The following is a 7,500-nucleotide window of genomic DNA, read 5'->3' as shown; positions in this document are numbered from 1 at the left end:
CGGTTGCAATGAATAATGACATGAAGAAAACTTTGGACGAAATAAAAAGGGAAAATAGCGCCCTTAAGGGCAAATGTACAAACGATGACGTAGCACTGCGGGACTTGAGCAAAAACTGGACAACAGTGTGGAAACAAGAAAGGGGATAAGTGAGAAAACTAAAGACGAATGGAAAAAGGTCTGGAAGAAAGAACAAAATGAAGAAAAAGTTCACTTTACAGAAGTAGTTAAGCAAGAAATAAGAGAGAAGACGACAGACACAATCATACAAGTGATCAAAGAAAAGGAATAATAAATGAAAGATACGGTGGACAAAAGAAGTCAATCAATCAATCACGGGGGGCATACGCTGGGGGGCGCGTCACCTCGCCTACCCTATGGCGCCACTCCAGGCGGTCACGCCTCGCAAGGTTCCATGCAGGCTCCCAGCAAGAGGCATCGACTTGCCGCAGCCATGAGTTCTGTGGATGTCCCCTTGGGCTCCTCCATGTTGGGTTATCCTTTCGGAGACAACCTGATATGCAGGGTCAGCTTCTGGGTAGCGTGCCACATCATGCCCATATAATCGCAGTTGGCGTTGACAGACTATGCTGGTAATCAGCCTCGAATGAGTCTCACGGAGCAATCACGGATTTGACACAAAGTCATACCAGTGGTACCCCATGATCCTGCGAAGGGATCTAGTACCAAAGACATCAATTCGCCTCTTCAGATTGGTGTTCAGCGTCTATCTCTCACAACCGTAGAGTGTAGCCGCCGTTGACGGCTGTTAACGGTGGATAGAGGAAGAAAAAGAGAGTAAGTGTTTACACCAGCTTGACCTGTGGGAGAGGGGTCACACTGACGCCCCCTTTTTTTCCTTATCAGTAGGTTCATTAAGCCCCATAGCTCGTGAAGGAGACTAGAGAGAGAGAGAGAGAGAGAGAGAGAGAGAGAGTGTGTAGAGAGAGGGAGAGAGGGAGAAAGTACGTGTTTACACCAGCATGACCCGCGGGACCAGCGTGACCCGCAGGACCAGTATGACCCGCAGGAAAGGGGTCACGCTGACGCTTCTCCTCCCCGTTATCAGTAACATCATTACTCTCCATAGGCAAGGCTCGTTCCTTAAGCTTCTGCTGGGTGACCCTTAGTAAAGGCACTTCGCTGCCACCTCATTCCTCCGGGAACATAGCTGGTGAAAGGACGTTCTCTCACGACTCCTTACATTCGTGTGGTGCGATACCGTGCTAGAGACGACGTTGTCGTTGTTGTGCGTCACTTATTGGAGATAACACTGTTGGGGAAGCGAGTGCAAGGAGCGACCTACGGAGTTATCATAGACGCCGACTGTTCATATGTATTTTTGTGTATCAACGTATTATATTAATTTTGTTCACGTATTAATGTCTCTAATGTCATGCTGATGTGTATTGGGTGTTTTTCTTATGTCATGTGACGGTATAGGTTTAGGAAAAGCATAAACTGTAACGCATGTGCTACGTCGACGAAGCGAAGAGTGGATTGTAATGTAGCTGATATGTTAATTCTACAAGTTTGACCGCAACCCAATAAAGTGTGGTGTGAGTTCGACGCAGTGGTATCAGTCACCTTGCCACAAGTGCTTGTTACGGCGCTTACATAGAGTAAGACAGGGATCACCAATGACTTGAAGATCCGAATCTTCATTCATCTGCACAGGTACCGACAATGCCAAATACTCGTGCTGAGCGAGTCCATAACGCTGTGGGCCAGGTCAATCTACTGTACAGCTTCTTGGCTCGACTCACCGTCGTTACTCACTACACTACCAAAGTATGTGAAATTTTCCGAGATCTCAATGTCCTCGCCACACACATGGACAAAATGTACTGTTTCATCCAGTAAACCTCCATACACCTGAACCTTGGTCTTAGGCCAGAAAACCTGGAGTCCCAGGGTCTTCGCTTCCTTGTGCAGTGCCTCTAGAGCCATTACCAGAACCTCCAGTAACTCAGCAAAGATTACTACATCATAGGCAAAAACAAATCTGTAATCTCAGTATTGCCAACAGATGTTTCACACTGACTATGGTCTACAACTCTGCCTAGTACCCAGTCCATGCAAATGTTAAAAAGTGATGAGGCAAGCACACATCCCTGCCTCACTCCCGTATTCACAGGGAAGAAGCTGGACACGCCCCCTCCACACTTCACAGCACTCACAATCCCGGAGTTGAGGCCAGTTAATAGACCAATAATCCTTGCAGAAATCCCATTGAGATGCAAAAGATCCCAGAGTGTCTCTCGATGCACTGAATCACACACCTTCTGAAAATCAACATAGGATGCAACCATCTCTTTTGAAACTCACGTCGGCACTCCACCAGTATGCAAAAGACTAAGATCCGCTCAGTTGTTGACTTAACGGGCATGAACCCAGACTGTTCAGGTCTTTGGTGTTCCAGCAGGTGACTGCAGATATGCATCAACAGCAAATGGGCAAGCACCTTGCCTGGTATGTTGAACAGTGTTATACCGCAGTAGTTGTTGCGGTCCTGATGGTCCCCTTTCTCCTTCCAGATAGGGATGACCAATCCCTTTTTCCAGTCAGGAGGAATGGCACCTGAATCCCATACAGCAGTCAAGACAGCATGCAATCCACGGATCATGGCCTAACACACGGCTTTGAGCAGCTCCGCACTGATGTTACAGATGCCAGCTGCCTTTCCACTCCTCAACTTTGCCACAGCATCTTTGACATCATCAATGGAGGGAGCAGTTTCGTCAGTGGGTGGATCAGCATCCAACATCTGTAACCCTGCAGTTTTGAGCTGTCCGCTTGGAGGATCCAATGTGAACAGCTGCTCAAAATACTCAGGCCAACGAGCCATCTGCCCATCTGTGTCCCATGCTAGGCGACCATCTGCTGTTCAGATAGCAGTCGTTTGAGATGTAGACTTGGAGCGGAGTTTCTTCATGGCTCGATAAGCAGGTCGGATGTCATTAGCATTTAAATGATACTTTTCATCTTCAGCGAGACCCCTGACATACCTCTCCTTGTCTCTCCCCAGGAGAGCTTTAGTCTTACGTGACAGAGCCCTCTATTGGTCGCGTTTTCCAGCAAGTCTGGCAGCGCGACTCTCCTCAATACTGTCCAGCGTCTCTATCGAGGAGAAGCCACTCCGTGACCTTGGGCGCTCTTCAACGCATTCCTTGGCAGCCTCAAGAGTCTCACATTTGAAGGTATCCCATAGCTCTACAGGGTCCTCGATGGTGTCAAGCACTCCAAACTGATTGGAGACTGTCATTGAATACTCTTGGGCACATGTCAAGTTCTTTGATCAGTTTCTCAAGATAAAACACAGTGTGGTCACATCTTGGAGGCTTTCTGAACTTGACATGCAGCTTGAGTGTAGCAACAAGCCTGTGATCAGTGGCAAAGAACTCGGCACTCTGAAAAACACTGCAGTTCTGAAGGATCCTGCAACGAGTACTATAATCTTCCAAATCTAAACACTGCTTTTTGGTGGGTCTCCTTAGGGAATAGCAGACTTTCCACTGCTGCCACGTTTCACCCAGAATTTGAATGGCCAAGTGTGTGACCTGACCCACCTCTCATTTGTCGCTCTCTCCCTTCCTTCCTCAGCTCTCTCTCTCTCTCTCTCTCTCTCTCTCTCTCTCTCTCTCTCTCTCTCTCTCTCTCTCTCTCTCTCTCTCTCTCTCTCCGTGACAATCCTTCCTTATGCCTATATTCAATATTTCCATCTTTAAATTCACACTGTGGTGTGTGTGTGGGGAGGGATAGGTATTTACCACCGTGACACGTGACCTTGCCCCCCACTGTCTCGCAGGCAGGCCGCGCCTTGGACAGTAATGAGTGTTGCCGCGTGAATGGAGTAAAAATATTTTATCTTATACACGAATAACCTAATTTTTTTCGATGTTCATTCGTATTGTATATGGAACACAGTTGTTGCACCATCTGTCTTATTAAGGACTATGGTGAACTATGAATAAAGATTATAACGTTTTAACAGCAACACTGTTACACAAGGCTGCCGGTATTTGTTATTGTGATGTGCATGTCGTAAGCGTGGAATGTTAATTTTTCTTTTAATTAATTTCTTTTAACATTTGATGATACTAGATTTTCGTTCAAGCATTTTAAATGCCTCTTACTTATGTATACGGAGCTCTAATTTGCTAGTTCATGTAGACTTGATAGAGCTGGAAGGCCTGCTATTCCCTAAGGAGCCCAGCCAGAAAGCCGCGTTTAGATTTGGAAGACTATAAGAAGGATATGATCGATTTCCTTCGCTACTCCTCCAGCATTGCTATTCCAAGTCCAGTGGTACAGCGCTGGTCTCTGATACCAAGAACCTGTAATTCTCAACCTTCCGGATCTTGCAAGATTCAAAAGGAAAGAGCTGTTGTCGTTCCTGGTACCAGAGCCATGGGGACCAACACATAACTCGTAGCCGGCTCTCTCAGTGCTAGTGACAGCATTAAAGTCGCCCAAGACAATAAGTGCATCACGACAGGGACACTGGTCCAGTACAGAGTTGAGTTTGGCGTAGAAAGTCTCCTTCTCTTCAGTTTCACACACCTCAGTAGGAGCGTATATATACTGCAACAACAGACATGAAGCCTAGACTATGCTTCAGCCTTAGTCGCATTATACGCTCATCAACCAGAGTAACCTCTTCAACAGATGGCTGCAGTCTGCTGGAGATGCCTATGGCTACCCCCTTGACATGGTGATCATTGTTCATGCCGGACCAATAGTAAGTAAAACCCTTGCTACTGGTCTTGCCACTGCCTCCCTGTCTCAGAGAGTCCCACCATATCCATCCTGAGCCTATTGAGCTCATTCGATAGATGAGGCAATCGTTGATCCTCTGAGAGGCTCAGGACGTTCCAGGAGTCTACACGTAGAACCCTCCGAAGGTTCACCAAAGGAATGGTCCGATGGGCAGGCGCCACATCTACAACCCCACCGGCACCGCCAAAGTTGAAAATAGGGCGAGGGGATCCTCCCGTCTCTCTCAGGACACAGGGATCTCGCAAGTTTTCCTCTGCATCTGTCATACGGGTAGATAAGCCCTTCTGGTGCCTTGGCACTCGAGGGGTTTGCACGGTTAGTCCCCCAGCAGAACCGGATCACGATCGTGGCTAGAGGCTCGCCCGCGCCTAGAGCCTCGACCCCGACCTCTACCTCCAACTCTGGTAGCGGCTGTGAACCTTTTTACAGGGAGGGGTTGCAAGCCTTGGGCAGGGACACTGGTATCCCTGAGGGTAAAAACTCTGGCTGCCCAAGAAAGGACAGAAAAGGAGGCAGAGACAGCAGAAACAGAAGGGGACTGAGCTATGGAAGGTAGAGTGCATTCACTCCTCACTTGGACTAGAAGAAAAAAAAATTTGTGAAATTTGTGAGGGAGAAGGAGAAAGAGATGGGCAAGGAAATTATCTCAGTGGTTCAAGATGAAGAATAGTCTTGAGAAAGAAATAGAGAAAATATACAGACTTGGTTTATATAGTGGGTGAACCAAAAGACCACTGAAAGTTAAAATGAGATCGCAAGTGGGGATAGAAGAAATGTTAGCGAGGACTGGAAAACTGGCTGGTAAGGCAGAATATAAAAAATATATGGACAAAGAGAGAGATGAATCAAGTAGAAAGAAAAAAAAGAGAACTGAGAAGTGAAACTAAGGAAAAGAGAGAGAGAGAGAGAGAGAGAGAGAGAGAGAGAGAGAGAGAGAGAGAGAGAGAGAGAGAGAGAGAGAGAGAGAGAGAGAGAGAGAGAGAGAGAGAGAGAATAAGAAGAAAAAGAAATTCTACTGGAGAGTGCTAGACATGAGGCTAAGGAAATGGTATATTTGGGAAGGGGAAGTAAAGCATGAAGAATTATGTCTACAAATATAAATTGATTTATATTAGTAAACTTGGAAATGAGAGATTTTACATTGGAAAAACGACCGGACGTGGTATGTATAATAGAAACAAAGTTAAGTGAAGACTTCCAAGTAAATCTTAAAGCTCTTCTGGGATATAATGTTTGGAGGAGAGACAAGAGGAAAAGCAGGAGGAGGAGTATTGATAAGGACTCGAGAGTATATATACGTGGAGGAGGTACAGTGTGAAGATGGACTGGCAGAGGTCTTAAGCATAACAATTAGGGCCAGTGGAAGGAAAAAAAAGAGGAGTATCATAGTTGCGTATGTGTCACTGAAGACTAATACATGGAGGCTTGATGTACATAAAGAAATGCAAAAGGAAGTGCTAAATTGCTTCGACAATATGTTAAGGAAGGACAGAAGAGTGCCATTTGTAGAAGATTTAAACAGCAAACATGTAAAATGGGAAGAAATGGCTACAAACAGTCATGCTGGACGCTGGGGGCAGGAAGTGTTACAACTGGCAATGGTAAACACGTTGGACCAATGTGTGAAGGACTATACTAGATATAGAGGGGAAGAAGAACTAACAATACTGGATTTGGTTTTCACAAAACGAGAGAAAGAAAAAAAAAAAACGGAACCCTGTCCAAACATCAAATATCATAGCGCAATGGGGAAAAAAATATCATGTGGTCTAGAAATTGATTTAGAGGATCAGGATTTTTTTTAGATGCAATGAGAGACAAGCAAAAAAGACGGAACAACGCCACATGTCAAATTTTAAAGGGCTAAGAAATACTTTGGTAGTATTGAGTGGAAGGAAATTATGCAAGGCAAGACAACTCAAGAGAAATATGATAATTATATTCCTAGACAAGTATAATGAAGGAGTAAAGAGATGTGTTCCCTAATACAGAGTAAAAGAAAGCAAACACTATTGGTATAAGTTATATGTGCAAAAGTTAAAAAGTGTAAGGATGCAGCTCCGAAAGATTAAGGAAGCAACGGAATGAAGCAAGTAGGAAGCAGTATAAAGAGGCACGGAACGAATACATTCGGATAAGAAGGAAGGAGGAGATAAATTTTGAAAAGAATGTAGTAAAGAGATGTGAAAAGAATCCCAAGCTTTTTATAAATTTATAAATGGAAAAATGACAGAGAAACCATCGCTAGGTTAATTAAAGGAAATAGGACATGAAACAACAGAAGAAATTAGTGAACTTATGAACGAGAGCTTTAAATCAGTATTTAATGAAGAAGGAGATTTCATAGAATCAAACAACCAAGCAACACAAGAAGAATTATGAAACACTGTGGTGCATAAGCAAAAAATCAATAATCTGCTAGGAGTGGACGTGAGGAAGGCAATGTGGCCAGGTGGAGTCTCCGGATGGACACAGGGAATGTAGATGCCAACTGGTGGAACCAATCTGGGATGTGATCAACAGCTTTCTGGTGGAAGGGAAGGTACTAAGGGAGTGGAAAAGAGCAAATATTGTCCCAATATATAAAGGAGGAAAAAGACCATAAATTATAGACCAGTGTCACTGACTATAAATAGTGTTGTAGGAAAGATCTGTGAAATTGTAATTAAAGGAAAATGGTTAGAATATCTGGAGGAAAATGAAATAAAAAAAACTCACAAT

Source organism: Portunus trituberculatus, chromosome 41 (genome assembly GCF_017591435.1).
Source record: "Portunus trituberculatus isolate SZX2019 chromosome 41, ASM1759143v1, whole genome shotgun sequence".
Classification (NCBI taxonomy): domain Eukaryota; kingdom Metazoa; phylum Arthropoda; class Malacostraca; order Decapoda; family Portunidae; genus Portunus; species Portunus trituberculatus.
The sequence above is the reverse complement of the archived record's forward strand: the minus strand, read 5'-3'. Positions refer to the sequence as shown.